Consider the following 23,708-nt stretch of genomic DNA (forward strand, 5'->3'; position numbering starts at 1 on the left):
ACTGGTTCCAAATAGGAAAAGGAGTTCGTCAAGGCTGTATTTACTTAACTTATATGCAGAGTACATCACGAGAAACTCTGGACTGGAAGAAACACAAGCTGGAATCAAGATTGCCGGGAGAAATATCAATAACCTCAGATATGCAGATGACACCACCCTTATGGCAGAAAGTGAAGAGGAACTCAAAAGCCTCTTGATGAAAGTGAAAGTGGAGAGTGAAAAACTTGGCTTAAAGCTCAACATTCAGAAAACGAAGATTATGGCATCCAGTCCCATCACTTCATGGGAAATAGATGGGGAAACAGTGGAAACAGTGTCAGACTTTATTTTTCTGGGCTCCAAAATCACGACAGATGGTGACTGCAACCATGAAATTAAAAGACGCCTTACTCCTTGGAAGGAAAGTTATGACCAACCTAGATAGCATATTCAAAAGCAGAGACATTACTTTGCCAACAAAGGTTCATCTAGTCAAGACTATGGTTTTTCCTGTGGTCATGTATGGATGTGATAGTTGGACTGTGAAGAAGGCTGAGCACTGAAGAATTGATGCTTTTGAACTGTGGTGTTGGAGAAGACTCTTGAGAGTCCCTTGGACTGCAAGGAGATCCAACCAGTCTATTCTGAAGGAGATCAGCCCTGGGATTTCTTTGGAAGGAACGATGCTAAAGCTGAAACTCCAGTACTTTGGCCACCTCATGCAAAGAGTTGACTCATTGGAAAAGACTCTGATGCTGGGAGGGATTGGGGGCAGGAGGGAAAGGGGACGACAGAGAATGAGATGGCTGGATGGCATCACTGACTCAATGGACATGAGTGTGAGTGAACTCCAGGAGTTGGTGATGGACAGGGAGGCCTGGTGTGCTGTGATTCATGGGGTCGCAAAGAGTCAGACACGACTGAGCGATTGATCTGATCGGATAGGTGCAGGAGCAGGGGCATGGCGTGAAGAAGGTAGGAATTAAGATGGATCATTTTAGCATCATATTTATGGTGATTATCATGTTGACTTAAAAGGTAATTTTCTTACCATATTTATATCTGAATTATTACCAGGCACTATTACTATTGTGTGTGTGTTAGCCACTGAGTAGTGTTCAATTCTTTGTGACCCCATGGACTGTAGCCCATCAGGCTCCTCTGCCCATGGGGTTTCCCAGTCAAGAATACTGGAGTGAGTTGCCATTTTTTTCTGTATATTACTACTAGGCACACACACACATATATACATATATACATTAATGTGTGTGTGTGTATAATATATACAATGGCTATACATACATATGAATTTTTATTTATTACATACAGACCCAAGATATTATTTTACTTTTCTGGATTACTTTTCCCACAACAGAAATACAGTCATCAGCCAGAAGAAAAAAAGAAAAAAAGCTGGTTTGCAGAAGAGAGCATCTTGATTATACAAAAAGTTATGAAAAACTCTATGGAAACCAAATCCTTGTGGGAGGAGATACACCCCCAAACAAGGACATTTTAAGAAACTGGATTTTCTGGTGTTGGATTCCTTTTCCCAGAAGCACCCATCTGAGGAACACCATGGTTCTTGAAAGACTCAAAATATGTATTTTAAGGATACTGGGTAACTGAGGACATGAGTGCATGCTAAATCGCTTTAGTCATTTCCAACTATTTGCAACCCTATGGACTGCAGCCCACCAAGCTATTCTGTCCATGCAATTCTCCAGGCAAGAATACTGGAGTGGATTGACACGCTTTCCTCCAAAGGATCTTCCCAACCCAGGGAGGGAACCCATCGTCTCTTATGTCTCCTGCATTGGCAGGGCAGGTTTACCACTAAGGCCACCCGGGAAGCCCAGCCAACACTTGTTCCTCAGCTTCTTTCAACTTGTGGGATGAATCTAAAAGATTGGACATGTCTTAACACCTGTCATCTTGCACCCTCACAGGGTTGTAGGCAGGATTAATGAGATACTATGTTTAAAGAGATTGACCTCCTTGGCAGAAAGAGGCTAAATATAGAACAGAGGTTTTGTTATGATAAACTGTGTCAAATTGTGCATGGAAAAGATTTTTCAATTTAACCCATTTTGAAGAAACATCAATAGAGCTTGACTCCTTTGGGAGAAGTTATATATAAGTGTGCATGGATCAAAAAATATCTTGCATTTAATTTCCTTATACTCTGGAACGGAATTTAGTCATCCACCAAAGTAATTTGAAATCGAGTCCATGTAGTATAACATGTTAGCAGAGGCTTAAACTACTGCCTATCGTCCAGGTCTGGCCACTTCTGAAAGATTTGGTCTGCTTTAAAAATAAAGCTTTATTGAAGCTCTGACATCCCATTTGTTTACCTGTTCTTCTGACTGCTCTTGCAGTGCATTATGAATACTTGTTTGAGAGGCAATACGGTTCACAAAAATTAAAATATTTCTCATCTGATCCTTTACAAAAAAGTTTGCAAACCCCCGCTTTATAACTGGGGGTTTTACTTGACAGACGTGTTTAGCATTCATGTGTTCTGTCAGTAGCAATACAACTTTCTTAGCATTTGTAAGATTTAGCTTTTAATTTACTCATCTGTAACAGCAGCCAGTTGTGGATGTGACTAGTGATAGAAGCAAGGTCTGATGCTGTGAAGAGCAATAGTGCATAGGAACCTGGAATGTTAGGTCCATGAATCAAGGCAAATTGGAAGTGGTCAAACAGGAGATGGCAAGAATGAACATTGACATTTTAAGAATAAGAGAACTACAATGGACTGGAATCGGTGAATTTAACTCAGATGACCATTATATCTACTACTGTGCATAGGAATCCCTCAGAAGAAATGGAGTAGCCATCATGGTCAACAAAAGAGTCTGAAATGCAGTACTTGGATGCAATCTCAAAAACCACAGAATGATCTCTGTTCATTTCCAAGGCAAACCATTCAATATCCAGTAATCCAAGTCTATGCCCCAAACAGTAACACTGAATAAGCTGAAGGTGAACGGTTCTATGAAGACCTACAAGACCTTTGAGAACTAACACCCCCAAAAGATGTCGTTTTCATTATAGGGGACTGGAATGCAAAAGTAGGAAATCAAGAAACACCTGGAGTAACAGACAAATTTGGCCTTGGAGTATGGAATGAAGCAGGGCAAAGGCTCATAGAATTTTGCCAAGAGAATGCACTGTCATAGCAAACACCCTCTTCCAACAACATAAGAGAAGACTATACATGGACATCACCAGATGGCCAACACCAAAATCTGATTGATTATATCCTTTGCAGCCAAAGATGGAGAAGCTCTATACAGTCAGCAAAAACAAGACCGGGAGCTGACTGTGGCTCAGGTCATGAACTCCTTATTGCTAAATTCAGATTTAATTTGAAGAAACTGGGGGAAACCACTAGACTATTCAGGTATGGCCTAAATCAAATCCCTTACGATTATACAGTGGAAGTGAGAAATAGATTTAAGGGACTAGGTCTGATAGACAGAGTGCCTGATGAACTATGGATGGAAGTTTGTGACATTGTACAGGAGACAGGGATCAAGACCATCCCTAAGAAAAAGAAATGCAAAAAAGCAAAATGGCTGTCTAAGGAGGCCTTACAAATAGCTGTGAAAAGAAGAGAAGTGAAAAGCAAAGGAGAGGAGGAAAGATATACCCATTTGAATGCAGAGTTTCAAAGAATAGCAAGGAGAGATAAGAGCCTTCCTCAGTGATAAATGCAAATAAATAGAGGAAAATAACAGAATGCAAAAGACTAGAGATCTCTTCAAGAAAATTAGATATGCCAAGGGAATATTTCATGCAAAAATGGGCTTGATAAAGGACAAAAATGGTATGGACCTAAGAGAAGCAGAAGATATTAAGAAGAGGTGGCAAGAATACACAGAAGAACTGTACAAAAAAGATCTTCACGACCCAGATAATCATGATGGTGTGATCACTCACACTCACCTAGAGCCAGACATCCTGGAATGTGAAGTCAAGTGGGCCTTAGAAAGCATCACTACGAACAAAGCTAGTGGAGGTGATGGAATTCCAGTTGAACTATTTCAAATGCTAAAAGATGATGCTGTGAAAAGTGCTGTACTCAATATGTCAGCAAATTTGGAAAACTCAGCAGTGGCCACAGGACTGGAAAAGGTCAGTTTTCTTTCCAATCCGAAAGAAAGGCCATGCCAAACAACGCTCAAACTACCGCACAATTGCACTCATCTCATACGCTAGCAAAGTAATGCTCAAAATTCTCCAAGCCAGGCTTCAGCAATACGTGAACCGTGAACTTCCAGATTTTCAAGCTGGTTTTAGAAAAGGCAGGGGAACCAGAGATCAAATGGTCAATATCCGGTGGATCATCAAAAAAGCAAGAGGGTTCCAGAAAAACATCTATTTCTGCTTTATTAACTATGCCAATCCATTTGACTGTGAGGATCACAATAAACTGTGGAAAATTCTGAAAGAGATGGGAATACCAGACCACTGGACTTGCCTCCTGAGAAATCTGTATTCAGGCCAGGAAGCAACAGTTATAACTGGACATGGAACAACAGACTGTATCCAAATCGGGAAGGGAGTACATCAAGGCTGTATATTGTCACCCTGCTTATTTAACTTATATACAGAGAAAAAACTTATATCATGAGAAATGCTGGGCTGGACGAAGCACAAGCTGGAATCAAGTTTGTTGGGAGATATATAAATAATCTCAGATATGCAGATGACACCACCCTTATGGCAGAAAGCAAAAAACTAAAGAGCCTCTTGATGAAAGTGAAAGAGGAGAGTGAAAAAGTTGGCTTAAAGCTCAACATTCAGAAAACTAAGATCATGCCATCTGATCCCATCACTTCATGGCAAATAGATGGGGAAACAGTGGAAACAGTGGCTGACTTTTTTGGAGGGGGCTCCAAAATCACTGCAGATGGTGACTGCAGCCATGAAATTAAAAGACACTTACTCCTTGGAAAGAAAGTTATGACCAACCTAGTCAGCACTGACATTACTTTATCAACAAAAGTTCATGTAGTCAAAACTATGGTTTTTCGAGTAGTCATGTGTGAATGTGAGAGTTGGACTATAAAGAAAGCTGAGTGCCAAAGAATTGCTGCTTTTGAACTGTGGTGTTGGAGAAGACTCTTGAGAGTCCTTTGGACTGCAAGGAGATCCAACGAGTCCATCCTAAAGGAGATCATTCCTGGGTTAGTCCTTCATTGGAAGGACTGACATTGAAGCTGAAACTCCAATACTTTGGCCACCTGATGTGAATAAGTGACTCATTAGAAAAGACCCTGATGCTGGGAAGGCTTGAGGGCAGGAGGAGAAGGGGATGACAGAGGATGAGATGGCTGGATGGCATCACCGACTCGATGGACATGAGTTTGGGTAAACTCTGTGAGTTTGTGATGAACAGGGAGGCCTGGCATGCTGTGGCTCATGGGGTTGCAAAGAGTTGGACACAACTGAGCGACTGAACTGAACTGAATACCACATGCTTGATAAAATTTGGTAAGGATCAAATTACATAATGGGGTAAAAAGCACTTAGTACAGTTCCTGCCACGTAATAAGACTAAGATTAAATAGGTATTGTCTTTATCCTATAACACAAATTTAGAAAGCAGCTTGAGCTCTGACATTCCTAGGTATGTACTTGAAATAGTTTCTCACATGCATTTAGGTACCAGTTTCCCTGAGCTCATTATTTAGTGGCCCCAGTGTTCCTACTGGACTCCATGTTCATGTGTGAGCCTTGAGAATTTCCTCTTCCAATTGAGTAAAGATGGTGGCAGACCAGGTTTTGCATGATCTGTGAGTGATAATGGCCTTCTTGATTATGTGATGGCAAAGGACAGTTAAACAAAGGAAGGGTACATTTAGCTGGAAAAAAAAAAAACCTAGAGATTTTATAGGTAAACCAGATACTGTGATATTAAGAGCTGTCTTCTTCCTATGTGTGCATACTCAGTTGCTCAGTCATGTTGGACTCTTTGTGGCCCCATGGACTGTAGCGTGCTAGGCTCCTCTATCCATGGAATTTTCCAGGCAAATGGGATGCCATTTCCTCCTCCAGGGTATCTTCCTGCCTCAAGAATCAAACACACATCTCCTGTATCTCTGATATTGGCAGGCAGATTCTTTACTACTGTGCCACCTGGGAACCCTATACAAAAACACGGTGGGCCAAATCTGGCCCATAACCGTAGTTGACTAACTCCAGTTATAGGCCAAAATAATCTCAGGGAAATTAAAACAACATTTTTCTATATGTGAAAGTAATATGAAATTTAAAATTTACTTCTCATAAATAAAGCCTTCTTGGAACACAGCCACGCTCATTCATGTTCATATTGTATCTGTCTGCACAGGCAACAGCAGTGATGAACTGTCATGACAAATCAATGGTCTCCAAAGCCTGAAGTATTTACTCTCTGACCCTTCAGAGAAAAACATTTGCTGGCCTCCAATCTATATCCTTCAAGACTTTTTTCCTGGGAATTTGTGTGAATATTTGTGTGTGTGTAGTTTTTAGACAATGCAGTCCTTTTGTGTGCTTTTTAAATCTACTATTCTGAGATAATATTATGTTGACCAGTAACTTCTGTTGAGTTTTTTTTTTTTAATTTCATTGAAGTAAAATCTTAGAACTACTGAAAAAAAAAGAGCAAATATTTTGATACAAGTAGTTAATATGAAAATGTAAGTCAATTCTGAGACTTCCTGTAGACACCACCAAGTGTATGCAGATTACTGGGGTGTATATGAAATGTATAAAAGACTGGAGCCTTGATGAAGTAGCACTGAGGAAGTTAGCATGGCACATTGAGTGAACTACCAAGATGCCAAGAATACAGATTTTTGAGTCTGCCTACCAGACTTCTGACAGTAAGGAAGCAGAGTTGTTTCTGGGGCTTTTGTTAGGCATTAGGAAATGGGATTAGCTTCAAAACAACTGCGTAAACTCTACTCAGAGAAACATGACAATGCTTGGGTATCCCTGAAGCATTATGATTTCAAGGAATAACAAACTGAGTTGCTATAGGACTTTGGATTCTTAGAATTTTTGTCTTGTTTATGAAATAACTAATAGCTATTGCTTAAAACACAAATAACTGGTTCTCTTTAACATATTGAATCCATACTATTTAAGGATGAGAAAGATGGCATCACTGTGTTGGATCATTTTATACAAAGTTTCATCTATATTCAAATGTTGAGTTTATAGTCAGTACAACCTCTTCTTGTTTCCTTTTATTTCTCACTACGATCAGATACAAGGCAAGGATGTCCCCTCTCATCACTCCTGCTTGACATCATACTGGAATTCCTTAACAATGCAGTAAGGTAAGAAAAAAATAAATAAAAGGTATGAAGAATAGGAAGGTCTATATGAAGCAAATTACAAAATGTTTATGAATGAAATCAAAGAAGAACTAAATAAATGGAAAGATATTCCATTTTCATGGATAGGAAATTCAATATTGTCAAGATGTTAGTTCATTCCAACTTGGGTCTATATTCGATGCAATCCCAACCAAAATCTCAGCAGGTTATTGTATATATATTCACAAACTATTCTAAAGTTTAAATGGAATGGGAGAAAGACCCAAAATATCCAACACAATATTGATGAAGAACAAAGTTGAAGGTCTGATGCTATTGGACTTCAATACTTAATGTAAAGCAACAGTAATCTAGACCGGCAAAAGAAAAGACAAATAGATCAATGGAACATAATAGAGATCCCATTAATAGATTCTCATAAATATAGTCAGTTAATCTTTGACAGAACAGCAAAAGCAGTATAGTTGAGCAAAAGCAATCTCTTCAGCAAATGGTACTGGAACAAATGGATGTACACATGCAGAACAACAAAGGTAGACATGGTCGTTACGTTCTGCTTAAAAACTAAGTCATAATAAATAGCAAATAAGCATATGAAAACATGCTCCACATCATCTACTGTGAGGGAAAGGAAAATTTAAAAAAAAAATGAGCTTCTGCTACATACCTATAATAGTAGTCAAATTCTGAAACACTGACAACAGCAAATGCTATGAGGCTATGAAGCAACAAACAAGAACTCTCATTCATTGCTGATGGGAATTCAAAGTGCTACAGAAGATTATGGACATAGTTTGGCAGTTTTTTAAAAAACTAAACATACTTTCACCATATGATCCAGCAATCACATTCCTTGTTATTTACCAAAAGAAGTTAAAAATCTATGTTCACACAAAAACCTGCATATGAATTGCCAAAACTCAGAAGAATTGAAGATATCTTTCAGTAGATGAATGTCTTAATAAGCTGGCTACCAGGACAATGGAACATTAGTTAGTACTAAGCTGAGAAAACCTATCAAGCCATGAAAAGACAGATCATATTGGAAAAAAAAATGAGGGAAAATCTACATTGTTTCATACAGCTATAAAATGAAAGGGAATGCTTACATCATTCTGAAAATAGAAGTGTTCCCTAATTAATGGGTATGCATTAAATGGAGATAGAAAATAATTGAATAGCTTAACTGCAGTTGGACGCAGGCAGAAAACAGTATGAATGGATGCTTATTTAAAGTATTCCAAAACATTGTTAATTAATTTATTTCTTCTTAGTTCACATAAGCTTTCATGAGTAAGTTAGATTCTCTGTGTGTGTGTGTGTGTGTGTATGTGTATGTTAGTCACTCAATCAAATCTGACTGTCTGCAACCCCATAGACTGTAGCCCGACAGCCTCCTCTGTCCATGGAATTCTCCAGGCAAGAGTACCGGAATGGGTTGCCATTCCCTTCTCCAGGGAATCCTCCCGACCCAGGGATTGAACCCAGGACTCCACACTGCAGGCAGATTTTTTACCATATGGGCTACCAGGGAAGCCCTAGATCCCCTGCTGCTGCTACTAAGTTGCTTCAGTCATGTCCGAATGTGTGCGACCCCATAGACGGCAGCCCACCAGGCTCCACTGTCCCTGGGATTCTCTAGGCAAGAACACTGGAGTGGGCTGCCATTTCCTTCTCCAATGCATGAAAGTGGAAAGTGAAAGTGAAGTCGCTCATTTGCGTCTGACTCTTAGCGACCCCATGGACTGCAGCTTACCAGCCTCCTCCGTCCATGGGATTTTCCAGGCAAGAGTACTGGAATGGGGTGCCATTGCTTTCTCCATAGATCCCCTGAATACTCCCTAAAAACTAGATCTCTATTTACAATCCTTCCTCCTAGCCCACATTTTGAAACTGCTTTAAACACTTCTGAGAAGTACACTTCTCTAGCCAAGGAATTCTGAAGTATAACTATGGGTGTTTTCTTTTTTCAAAATTAGTTATCAGTTAATTTTTCAGCTATGTTGGGTCTTAGGTGCTCTGTGGACTTTTCTCTCTCTATAGTAGCGTGTATGTATCAATCCCAATCTTCTGATTTATCCCTCCCCCACCCCAAACCCCTGGAAACCATAAGTGGTTATGCCAAAAGAGTTCATTGCAGGCTCCACCGAGGAACTGCTGTCAGTGACCTCTCAGGCATAAGAAACACTTCAGCGGAGAATGAAAACTTTCCTTTCAGTCAATAGCTTAACTTCCTTGCTGTGACTAGACAATTTCATCACAGAGATTTTGTGGTCCTTTGCAGATTGTTATTTTACAATTTGAAGATTTGTGGAAATACTACATTAAGCAAGTCTATCAGCATCACTTTTCCAACAGCATTTGCTCACTTCACATCTCTGCATCACTTTTTACTAATTTTAGAAATATTTCAGACTTTTTCATTATTATTATTATATTTGTTATGATGATGTTGTTTTAGCTTCCATGTAAGATAAAACTTAATCGATAAGTGTGTGTGTTCTGACTACTGCATTGCTGGGCTGTTTCCTCCATCTCTGTCTTCCTCCTTGGGTCTCTCTATTCCCTGAGACACAACAATATTGAAATCAGGCCTACTGATAACTTTACAATTGCCTTGAAGTGTTGAATAAAGGAAGAGTCACATGTCTCTCACTTTATATCAAAAGCTACAAAAGATTAAGCTTTGTGAGGAAGGCACATTGAAAGCCAAGATAGGACAAGAGAAGAAAAAGTGCCTCCTCATGTAGTGAAAGAATAAAAGATATTTTAGTGTGATGTATGGGATTAGGATGCTATGAATACTCTAAATCCTCTCAGATAGTTTCTGTCAAATTGTTGGGCTCACCTTTTTTCCCAATCAATGTACTAACTTTCATACACAAGGCAAATCTGTAAATTCTACCGTGATTAGATTTCAGCAATGTCAAAAATCAATCCCTGGCTTTTTTTTTTTTTTTTTGCCTAGCAATCTGGAAGCTATAAGAAACCTTAATGTTACACAAAATTTCTTAACATATAAAAATTCCTAAACTTCACTCTTTGCTTTGATGTGAGAAGCTAGAAATTTGACCTTGTTCTGTTACTAACATCATCTGTTGCAACAATGCTTTCCTGCCTTCTTGGAATTTCTCATACATTTTGTACTGTTTAATGGATGAAATTACCCAGGCCCTCCATCTGTGTCCTAATACTTCATAGGGACAGGATGTCATAAATGAGCTTAATTAGAAATTTTATCTGTTCATTCCACTCAATAGAAATCTCTCTGCTTTCTACCCCATCTTGGCTAGATAACCAAGGCAAATGTCTGCATTTTCCATGTTTTGGTTTCCTGCAGCCCAATTAATATGAGCTGAGAAGAATCAGACATAACTGAGTATGCACACACACAGGAGATGGAAGCACATAGGTAATTTTGAGAGAAGTGAAGAGCTTCTGCTGAAAAGGTATTTTCTTTTCTACTCAGAAGGCTATTTTCCTACCTAAAGGTACATAAGTTGAGCATCAGTAAAACCACTGTCAAACAGTAGTGTTGTCTTAATTTAGATGGACATCTCACTCTCTGGCTGACTATCTGATGAACTGCGCAACTATTAAATTTTTCTTCACTTACCCCAGAAGCAGAGCATAGTGTAAACAATCCTATAAAAGTGTTCTTGGAATCTAGGATATTTGCCATTTTCAGTCTTCCATCAACATTTTGGAGAATGGTTGTGCTCAATACATGTCTCTTTAGGTTTAAACACATAGTTGACAATGGAGATTGATGCCAACTTTTGTGCTGGAGGTTACGATAGATAATACGATCATGATTGATTAGTCAGAGTTCTTCAGAGAAATAGAACCAATAGTAAATATATGCATATGTAATTTATTATAAGGACTTGACTCACACATTTGTGGAGGCTGAGAAGTTCCATGACTTGTGGCCTGCAAGCTGAAGACTCAGGAAAATCAGTGGTATATTTCTGAGAGCTGGAGGGACAATGGTGTAAGCCTTGGTGAGAAGAAGATTGAAATCATAGGTCAACAGTCTGGCAGAGAGTGAATTTCTCCTACCTCCTCTTTTTTGTTCTATTCAGACTCTCAACAGATTGAATGAAGGCTCCCCATGCTGAGGAGGGTAATCTGCTTCACTCAATTCAGCTACTCAAATACTAGTCTCACCTGAAACACCCTTGCAGACACATTCAGAAATAATGCTTAATGCCTTGTGTCACAATCAAGTTGACACAAAATTAAATATCATAATCACAATGCCATGTACATGGAAAGAAGATGGAATTAACCTCCATGCAATCTGTTCAATCTTTTGGTCTACAAAGGGGTTCTATGGTAATTACCATGAACACAAACATGTAGGAGCTTAGATGTTAGAGGGACAGAGCCAACTCTCTGAATGGCTATTGGTCCAAGCAATGTAATCTTAACCCAGAGACACTGGGGGAAAAGTACCAGTGGTAGGGTCAAAGAAGAATAGGTGATCTTCTGGAGAGAGCCTCAGCTTCAGAGCACAAACAAGAATCTGACTATTACCTCAAAGAACCCAAGCACAACACATACACCTATCTCTCCATATCAATAGAAGATATAAAAGTCAGACAAGACCAGACTAAACAAAAATGTGCTCATGAAGTACTCAAGAAACCATCTACAGTGTAGTAACATTAGGAGACCTGTACTTTCCTATGTTTCTCCTCCCTTTTGCTTACAGAAAAGAAGATGGTTTCTGAAACAAGAAAAGAGATGTTATTACAGAGTCACACCATGCCTTGTGTTGTTATCTGCTTCAAATAGCCAAGGCCACAGCTCTAGCCTGCATTTGGAGGAAGAGAAAAGTTTTGAATTATGTTTGTGATTAAAGTTATAAAAGTGAATAGAACTGAGTGTTCAATGTCTAAATACAGTCTGGTTACAAACTCTAAAAAAAAGGAACCTATAATCTATTGGGAAAATGGATTGTATACAATGTAATCAGAAGTGGCAATTATTGTTAAATAATAAAATTATTCATGCTTATTTTCCAGTGAATTTAAATTCCATACTAAACTAGTTAGTTGAATAATCTATTAAAAAGTTATTGCATATCTCACGAAACTGATGGAAATACTGGGGTATTCAGTATAGGAATTCCTAATAGGGAACAGAACAGGGAGACCACACTCTCAATACACCACCAGAAAATGAATAGTTTTCAATTATTTCTAACATTTCTGTGTCTCTGAAGTCAAGATTCAAGTACTGGTAGAAGTCCATGGGTTAAAGTTAGACCTAAGACCTAGCTATTGACCATATAATAGGTCTTCAAGGGTCAATAATAGGTCTTCAAGGGGAAGATTTTAGTAGAATCTTCAAGGGTCATTTGTTTCTGTAGTACAAGAATATTATATTTGAATTTACTGACTTACCAGTACTACTCCCAATGACACAATTTTCTAAAATAAAATCATTTTGCTCTCATAAAGAGGGAAAAAGAAAAAGAAAGAAAGAAATATCCACCATCTAGAATTAGAATTGGGCACAAAAATAGTCAGGCCTTAGCAATAAGGCAGAAGATTTTCAATATAAGATGATTTGGTCTTTAATAGAGAATGTTGTCCAGGGACTGTGTTTACAGGTGGAAGTGTGGTGGCTTTAATGGAGCATAGACAGGGCTGGAAGAGTGACGAAACAGGTTATGTCAAGAATATTGTGTGTGGATATTTTATTTTTTAATATAGTCTGAACCTCCTGTATACCATCAGATTTATATTAAAACACTCTTTATTTCACATTCACACAATTTTACACTCAAGTATAATATATTATGGGTCAACTTTTATAATGGCATTCAGGTTAGTGAAATCTATCCTCTTTGAAAGTTTTATCATATGTACAGAGTCCATGAAATTCTTTTGGATCTGCAAGTCTGAAGTGCTTTCTCATCTAAATATGTATCTCCAGAGAAATATTTATGCATAAATGAAATTTTGCCAAAGAATCACTGGATTAGAATAACTCAAGCAGGTAACTTCATAAGCATTTAAATTTTATGTTGACCAATTAATTCTTACATTTTAAGGGACTTATATATTTTCTGTGCCTTTATACAAATCAGTTTCAAAGAGATTTTCAGTAGCTTAATTTTTATATGTGGACTACAGGCAGAATTCTCTCTTTGGGAGCACTGGTGTTTTTTCTCTTAAGGTCTTTAATTGATTGGTCCATTCACATTTTGTGAAGAATAATCCACTTTATTCAAAGTCTACTGATTTAAATGTTAATCTCATATAAAAAAAACACCCTTGCAGCAATATTGAGACCAGAGTTTGGTCAAATATCTGGGTACCATAGCCTAGACAAGTTGACAGAGAATTATACATCATGAGACACTTTCCCATAAAAGAGAAATGCTCACCCCCAAAAAATGCTCTCTGACACTGCTCTAGGACAGTAGTGTATCATAACTAGGAGAGGCTTCATTCAGAATCCCACCTCTCTATGATGATTTTGGTAAATTTCACTTCTAAGTTTCTGTTTTTTATCTTTAAATTTATAAAATTATATTCTTTTAGAAACTACAAAGATTATGCATAACACTTAAAAAGTGTATATTACATGAGAGGACTAACTTTGAACACATTCTTTTCTTTAAATTTCATTAATTTACCAAAATGTTCTGGATAACCAAAACAATGAAAATAATTCATCCTTGCAAATGCATTTTATATAGTTTCCTCCCAACACCACAGAAATCATCACTAAAACATTCTGAAGGACATAAAGTATTTATTAAGAATGTCTTACTTTGCATTCAAACTCAGTTACAGAAAAGGGCTAAGGGAAGATATTTTTTGCAAGACAAATACATGAACTATACTATATTTTGCAAACCATCTTCGCTTCTTTGCACTATATCATTATGTAAATATTTTATGGAGTGATTAAATTTATGATATGTTCTGAATTTGCTTGAAGTATTATGTTTCTTGTTTTAAAGGGCACAACATACCAGTTTTGTATGGTATCAAGATGTCAATGATAATTAGATAACAATTTGGTTATTCCTGTAAAAAGAGTTTTTTGCCCATATAAATTATCTATCATTTAACACTGTGTTGAAAGACTACTACATGTCTATCATCTATAGCTTGCAATCATGGCTTTTCATTCCCTCAACATCTTGTTTCAGTACTGGTCTTCGATGTGTTTTACACTCCATTTTTTGTTGTCAGTCATTGCTGGGATCCATGATTTTTTAACTTTGAAAATATGTGAGGTAGGTATAATTTGACTGGTGAAAGACTTGTTGCATTTGACAGAAAACTACATATATGCCCCCAGGGACTGCTCTAAATCTGAGGAGTAAGTTTGTGATTTCCCAGGAGATGCTTAGAGATATTTTTTGTAATCTTAGCATTACCTATTCCCAGTTGAATCCTGTTTTGATGAACATAAGAAGCAGTACAACTTTGTTAGAAAAGAAATCGGTAAAAAACCAGTTTGGGCTCACTAAACAGTAAGACTCTGTCACACTGTGAGGTAGGTAAGGGAATACATATTTCTAAATTTTCATTTTATAGTCTGTAAAAGGACTGGAGGGAGATAATCTGAGGTTTGGGAAAAAATCCATGGGCTTCTCCAATGCTTAGCAGGTAAAAAACCTGCCTGCAATGCAGGAGATGCAGGAGATACAGGTTTAATACCTGGGTTGGGAAGATCCCCTGGAGAAGGGAATGGTTACCCACCCCAGTAACCTTGCCTGGAGAGTTCCATGGACAGAGGAGCCTGGTGGGCTACAATCCATTGGGTTGCAAATGGACTGGGTCCAAAGAGTCGGACATGAATGAGTGACTAACACTTTTACTTCTTGGAAAGTGTCACATCTAAATGGTCTTCCTATTAAAGATTTTTTTTTTAATTGCATTTAGCTATTTCTGGCCTTGCTTGTCATATGGAGGCTTTGTCCTCAGGGTGAATATTTGGAAAACATTAGATTTCTGAGAGATATTTTATTAATATGAGTGCCATTTTAATATAAATGCAGTGAAGTTGATACTTTAGGAAACTGCTTTTCCCCATATGAAATTTTGCTATTCTGTACTATTTTAGTATTAGAAATTTTGGTCATGATGTAACAAAATTCCCTGTCTCAGCTTCATCTAAGCAATAATAATCAATTTGCTTGAATCTGTTGATTTGGTCAATAAAATTGCATTTCTAGTTCTCTCATATGCACAATTGCACACACATTGCTAAAAGATATCTTTTTATGTAACTGCAAAGTGTGACCACAACAAAACTACAATACTTTTTGCCTTCTAATTTTGAAGAAATCACTCTTGTGCCTACTCAGTTTATATATCCTCAATTGTCCATTTCTTGTAACAATCACTTATCCATTCCTTCACTTACTCATCTAATCAGGGTCATACATTTTAAGGAAACATTAAGGTAAACTTGTCTTTTCAAATCCCTTCCATGCCATAATCTTAATACATCAAATTTATTTCCTCAAATTTTTTTAAAAAATGTATCTTTTATTGGACAATAATTGCTTTACAATGTTGTGTTGGTTTCCTTAAATTTTTAATCAAATTATTTTTAATCTGCTTTATTGAGTTATACTAACATAATATAAATTTACTTACTTTACATGTGTAAGTTAACTAACTGCCAAATTCCTTTTTGTTTAAGCAACAAACCTATGATACAGAGCAGTACTATCTCTTCAGAGGGCTTCCCTGGTGGCTCAGAGGGTCAAGAATCTGCCTGCAGTGCATGAGGGTTAAGAATCTTCCCTGAGCTGGGAAGATCCCCTGGAGGAGTACATGGCAACCACTCCAGTATTCTTGCCTGGAGAATCCCTGTGGACAGAGGAGCCTAGCAGACTACAGTCCATGGGGTTGCAAAGAGTCAGACACAACTGAGTGACTAAGCATAGCATAGCATCTCTCTTCAGAGGTTCACTCATGCTCCTTTGTCAATCCTAACCTGCCAACCCTCATCTTTCCCAACCACTAATATGGTTTCCATAGCTGCAATTGCTCCTTTTCTGGAACTTTATAAAAATGGATTCATATGTCATCTTTATGAATGTTCTCATCAATTAGCATGATGTTTTTAGAATGATCCATGATGCCATAAATAAGTAACTGGTAACTAATCTAGGTTCTCTATATTTCCATATAAATTATAGAATTAGCTTGCCAAAGTTTTTTTGAAAAGCTTTCTGGGAATTAATTAGGTTTGCATTGAATTTATAGATAATCTTGGAGATAACTGACTTCTTAAGATGAGTATATCTTCCAATTCATGAATAGGGAATTTCTTCTTATTTATTTAATTTTATTTAATATCTATTAGCAATGAATTGTAATCTTGGTCATGCATATGTATTATTAAGATTTATCCCTAAGAATTTCATATTTTGATACTATTTTACATGTATATTTTCATTTCAATTTCAGTTGTTTATTGTATATGGTTTGCGTAGTGACCTCTTTTACTGTGATATTGCTAAATTCAACTATTTCCCACAGTTTTTTTTTCTGAAGATTTCTTAGGATTTTGGGGTTGATCCTCATGTTATCTCTCAATTAAGGTATGCTACTTATTTATTTTCAGTATATATGCTTTTATTTTTCTCTTCCTTTACTGACCAGATGAGGATCTCTACAAGTTTCTCTACAAATGGTGGCAATGAATATTATTGCTTACTTAATGATTTTAGTCACCTCTAAGAGAGGTGAAAGTTGTTTGTATGTATGCGGAGTTTGATAAAATTAAAAAAAAACATAATTGGATGTTGAATTTTGATAAAGGCTATTTCCTTTATTGAGTGGTTATAGTTTTTCATGTTTTACTTTTTTAATAGAGGGCATTGCAATGATTGATTTTTGAATGTTAAACTATCCTTGCTTTCCCAGGATAATTCAACTTGATTATGATGTACGATCCATTTTTGTTCAGTCACTCAGTCATATATGACTTTGTTAGCCCATGGACTACAGCACACCAGTTTTCCCTGTCTTTCACCAGCTCCCGGAGCTTGCTCAAACTCACATCCATTGGATCAGTGATGCCATCCAACCATCACTGTTGCCCCCTTTTCCTCTTGGCCTCAATCTTTCCCAGCATCAGGGTCTTTTCCAATGAATTGGCTTTTCATATCAGGTGGTCAAAGTATTTCAGGTTCAACTTCAGCATCAGTCCTTCCAATGAACATTCAGGGATGATTTCCTTTAGTATCAACCAGTTTGATCTCCTTACTGTCCAAGTGATGCTCAAAAGTCCTCTCCAACACCACAGTTTGAAGGCATCAATTCTTTGGCACTCAGCCTTCATCATGGTCCAACTTTCACATCCATACGTGACTACTGGAAAACCATAATTTTGACTGTACGGACTTTCGTTGGTAACGTTTCTGCTTTGTAACATGCTGCCTAGGTTTGTCATAGTCTTTCTTCCAAGGAGCAAGCGTCTTTTAATTTCATGGCTGCAGTCCCCATCCACAGAGATTTTGGAACCCAAGAAAATAAAGTCGGCCAGTGTTTCCACTGTTTCCCCATCTATTTACCATGAAGTGATGGGACCAGATGAGATGGTTTTCTTTTTATGAATGTTGAGTTTTAACCAGCTTTTTCACTCTTCTCTTTCACCTTCATCAAGAGGCTCTTTAGTTCCTCTTCACTTTCTGCCAAAGGGTGGTGTCATCTGCATATGTGAGGTTATTGATATTTCTTCCGGCAATCTTGATTCCAGCCTGTGCTTCATCCAGCCTGACATTTCGCATGATGTTCTTTGTATATAAGTTAAATAAGGAGGGTGACAGTATACAGTCTTGACAGCCTTTCCCAATTTTGAATCAGTTGGTTGTTCCATGTCTGGTTCTAACTTGCTTCTTGACCTGCATACAGGTTTCTCAGGAGACAGGTAAGGTGGTCTGGTATTCCCATCTTTTTAAGAATTTTCCAGTTTGTTGTGATCCACACAAAGGCTCTAGTGTAGTCAATAAAGCAGAAGTAGATGATTTAGAAATTCCTTTGCTAAAAAAAAAAAAAAATTCCCTTGCTTTTTCTATGATCCAACGGATGTTGGCAATTTGACCTCTGGTTCCTCTGCCTTTTCTAAATCCAGCTTGAACATCTGGAAGTTCTCAGTTCACATACTGTTGAAGACTCACTTGGAGAATTATGAGCATTACTTTGCTAACATGTGAAATGAGTCCACTTATGTGGTAGTTTGAACATTCTGTGTCATTATTTTTATTTGGAATAATGAAAACTGACCTTTTCCAGTCCTGTGGCCACTGCTGAGTCTTCCAAATTTGCTGGTATATTGAGTGTAGCAATATAACAGCATCATCTTTTAGGATTTGAAATAGCTCAGCTGGAATTCCATCACCTCCACTAGCTTTGAGGCCCATTTGACTTTGGATTCCAGATGTCTGGCTCTAGGTGAGCCATCACACCATTGTGGTTATCCAGGTCAATGGAGTCTTTTTTTGTATAGTTCTTCTGTGTTTTCTTGCCTACTCTTCTGACTGTTAGTCACTCAGTTGTGTCCAACTCTTCATGACCAGGCAAGAATACTGGAGTGCGTAGCCATTCCCTTCTCTAGGGGATCTTCTGACTCAGGGATTGAACCAGGGTCTCCTGCATTGCAGGCAGATTCTTTAGCCTCTGAACCACCAGGGAAGTCTATGACCCATTTTATATATGGTTAAACTGAATTGGCTAAATTTGATTTAAATATTTTAGAATTTATGTTTAAAGATATTTGTTTGCAATTTTTAATATTTTTTTTCTGATGTTGGTGTCAGATTAACACTCCTTTATAAAATGAGCTGGGATGTACATCCTCTTATTTTATTTCCCAGAAAAGATTGTGGAATTGTATTACTGTTTAAAATGTTCACTAGACTTCACCAGTGAAGTTCTATGGTATTAGAGTTTCTTTGTAGGAAAACTTTTAACTGCATACCCCATTATTAATGCTTTAAAATATGCATGTGTGTTGAGTTGTGTCTGACCCTTGTGACCCCGTGGACTGTAGCCCTCCAGGCTCCTTTGTCTACTGAACTTTCCAAGGAAGAATTCTTGAGTGGCTTGCCATTTCCTACTCCAGGGGATTTTCCCAACCCAGGGATTGAACTCATAGCTCCTGCACTGAAAAGTGGATTCTTTACCACTGAGCCACCTGGGAGGTCTACTTTAAAATGTAGGCGTTATTTAGATTATTTATTTTTAAGAGTAAGCTTTGGTACTTATGTTATATTGAAGTATTTATCTATTTTATGTCAGTTATTAAATTGGCATGCAGTTGTTCAAAATATTCCCTTATTATTATTTTAATGTGGTAGAATCTGTAGTGATGTTTCCTTTTAAAGTTCTGATATTAGTTATTTGTGTGCTGTGCGCTGCACTTTTTCACTCAGTTGTGTCCAACTCTCTGCAACCCCATGCACTGTAGCCCACCAGGCTCTTCTGTCCATGGGATTTTCCAGGAAGAATACTGGAGTGGGTTGCCATATTCCTTCTCCAGGGTATCTTCCCGACCAAGGGACTGAACCTGGGTCTCCCGCACTGCAGGCAGACTCTTTACCAGCTGAGCCACTTTGGCTCAGCTGGTAAAGAATCTGCCTGCAGTGCGGGAGACCTAGGTTTGATCCCTGGGTTGGGAAGATCCCCAGGAGAAGGGAAAGGCTACCTACTCCAGTATTCTGGCCTGGAGAATTCCATGGGCTATACAGTCCATGGGGTCACAAAGAATCGGACACGACTGAGTGACTTTTGCTTTTGCTTTACTAATATCTATAAATTTTTATTGAACTCAAAATAGGTCAGTTTGGGTGTTCTTTAGCTTCCTCCATTGTTTTTGTTTTCTATTTCATTTGCTCTTGTCCTTTATCCTTGGTAGTTCTTTCCTTCTGATTTTTTTTGAATGAATTTTTCTTCTTATTTTCTAGTCACTAAAGTAAGATATAGTTCAAAAAGTTGAGAACTTTATGGTTTTGAATGCTATAATTTTCTCAAAACTGTTTTAGCTTTATTTCACAACATTTAAAAACATTGGATTCATTTTTATCAAACTAAATATAGTAAGTTACCTTATGATTTCTTCTTGACCAATGGGTAATATTTGTTTAATTTCTAAATATTTGATTTCCAGATATTGTTATCATTGACTTTAGTTTAATTTTACTGGTGTCAGAGAATATATTTTTTCCAGTATTTTTTCTTTGAAACCTGTAACTTTTATTGCTCAGAATGCAGGTATGTTTTGTTTACATTTGAAAATGTTAATGACATGTATGTCTCTTGCTGTTTGGTGGAGTATTCTATATAGTATATATCAATTCATTTGGTCAAGAATATTGTGTCACTGAATTCTATTATATCCTATTGATTTTCTGTCCAATTGTAATCCTCTAAATTACTCAGAAAGTGTTGAGAATCTTTATTTTTGGTTTCTGCTGAGACGATTGAGAGTATCCATAAGTCATGTGTCTATTCAAAGAACTCTCTGTGTTGCTGTAATTTTTGTTTCCTCCAAGGCACTAGCAAAAGATTATCTCCCAATACAATTGGCTTTGTATCCAGGATGCACTTTCCTGACAATAGGTCTCTTAATTTTAGCTTTTTCTTTGTTTTTGCAATCTGAATAAGCTGAAGATTTCCTAGTTTCATTTTGCTAAACACTTTCTTCCCTCAGTTTACCTCTTACTCACATTTGACTCCAAGCTCCAAGAAGAAATCAGGTTACACATTCAATACTTTGCTTGGAAGTATTCTCAGAAAAATATGCAAGTTCATTGCTTACCAGTTTCACTTTCCATAGAACCCCAGAATGAAATTCAGCTAAGTTTCCTGCCATCAGGAGATTAAGGTGCCCTTTTCCCAAATTTCCAATAACATGTTCCTCAGTTCCTCTTGAAATTCAACTAGCAGTGATTTTAATGTCCATATTTTTATGAAAATTATGTTCATGATGATATAGATAGTCTCTATAATATCATGGGTTTTCTCAGCCTGTTCGTGACCTCTTCTGAGTTCTCTCCAGAAGGGATGTTAAGATTCTTTATTTCAACTAGCACTTTGTTCGAGGCAATCTAGACTTTTCCTATCATGACCCCTTAACATTCCTGCAGCTTCTACCCATTATCCAATTTCAAAGTGATTTCTACATTATACAGTTTTTGTCACAGGACTCATTGTTCTAATTCCAAAATCTGTATCAGTTTTCTATTGCTGCAGCAGAAAATTATCTCAGATCTAAAGTAGCAAATGGATCATTTTATAATTTTGGAGGTCAGAAGTCTAGAATTGATCTGAAAGGCTATGTTTTACATAGAGCCTCTAAGGGAGAATTTTATTCCTTTTTATCCAAATTCTAGAGGCTTCCTTGTTTCTTTGGTTTGTGCCCTTTTCTCCATCCTCTATTTCTGTCATCTCTCCTCCTTCTTCTTTTGACTCTTTGTTGTAGAGATTCTTGCAATGACATCATGCCAGCTGAATAATTCAGGATAATCTCCCATTTTAAGACCTTTATTTGCTCACATCTGAATGTTCCTTTTGCATATAAAGTAATATATTCATAAATTTCAGGGATTAGTAAGTAGACACCTTTTTGTTGTTGTTCAGTCACTAAGTCATGTCTGACTCTGAGATCCTATGGACTGAAGCACAACAGGTTCCTCTGTCCTCTACTATTTAGAGACCTATTATTTAATTTACTACACTCATCATACACTGTTTTTACTTCACTTTAATCAGTATATTATCTTTTAAAGAAACTGAAAATAAGAAAAAAAATGTTTTCTACATTTTGTCACACATTTACCATTCAAAGGTTTTTTTTAATAGCTTGTATAGATGCAAATTACATCTGGTATCATCTTGGGGTCTCGTTTAACATTTCTCTTTGTGCATGTCTATTGGTACTAAATTATCTCCTTGATTGTTTCATTTTGAAAGATTCTCTTGCTTGGTATAGAATTTGGATTGATAGTTGTTTTTTTTTTTTCTTTAGTACTTAAAAGATGCTGCTCTGTTTTAATCTTATTTGCATAGTTTCTGACAACAAGTCTGCTAGAATCCTTATCTGTGTAATGTGTTTTTCTTTCTAACTGCTTTTAGATTTTTCTCTGGATGTCTGGTTTTTAGCAATCTCTGATGTGCTGCCGTGTTGTTTCCATATTTTTTCCTGTTTTGGTTTTAATGAGCTTTTCAGGTCTATAATTTTTAAATCTCTGTAAAATTAGGGAGTTGTAATTGGCCATTATTTCTTCAAAAATATTTTCTGTTACTTTTCTTTCTCAGATTTCTATTGTTCATATGTTAGACTGCTTGATACTATTACAAAGTTCACTATATTCTTTTGCTTTATATACTTATTTTTTTTCTTTCTGTGTTTCATTTTTGGATAGATTTTTTCTTTTTTCTTTTTTTTTTTCTGCCTTAAATTCACTTACCTTTCATTCTGCAGTGATTAGTATGCTAACTGTTGCTAATTTATTAGCATACTTTTTTCAGACAATGCATTTTTAATCTGTAGAAGTACTATTAGTACTTCTTTTTTACATTTTATAATACTCTAATCATCATGACCATATTTTCTTCTAACTTTTAAAAAATATAAACATATTGAAATAGCTGTTTAATAACCTCATCTGATAATTCCATTGCCTCTGCTGATTTTCAGTCAGTTGTATTAACTGATTTTCTCCCGTTATGGCTCACACTTTCCCGCTCCTTTACATGTTTGTAATGACTAAGTAACAATGTGGATCTTATACTGTTTGATGCAGAATTTTGTTGTACTCCCTTAAACAATGTTTGACTTGATTATAGAAAGAAAAATCTATTACATTCTTCTGAGGCTTGTCTTTATAATTTGTTATTCCAAATACAGATAATCACGATGGTGTGATCACTGATCTAGAGCCAGACATCCTGGAATGTGAAGTCAAGTGGGCCTTAGAAAGCATCACTACGAACAAAGCTAGTGGAGGTGATGGAATTCCAGTTGAGCTATTCCAAATCCTGAAACATGATGCTGTGAAAGTGCTGCACTCAATATGCCAGCAAATTTGGAATACTCAGCAGTGGCCACAGGACTGGAAAAGGTCAGTTTTCATTCCAATTCCAAAGAAAGGCAATGCCAAAGAATGCTCAAACTACCGCACAATTGCACTCATCTCACACACTAGTAAAGTAATGCTCAAAATTCTCCAAACCAGGCTTCAGTAATATGTGAACCGTGAACTTCCTGATGTTCAAGCTGGTTTTAGAAAAGGCAGAGGAACCAGAGATCAAATGGCCAACATCCACTGGATCATGGAAAAAGCAAGAGAGTTCCAGAAAAAACATCTATTTCTGCTTTATGACTATGCCAAAAGCC

This window comes from Bison bison, unplaced genomic scaffold, assembly GCF_000754665.1.
Source record: "Bison bison bison isolate TAMUID 2011002044 unplaced genomic scaffold, Bison_UMD1.0 scf7180017864390, whole genome shotgun sequence".
Taxonomy (NCBI): Eukaryota; Metazoa; Chordata; class Mammalia; order Artiodactyla; family Bovidae; genus Bison; species Bison bison.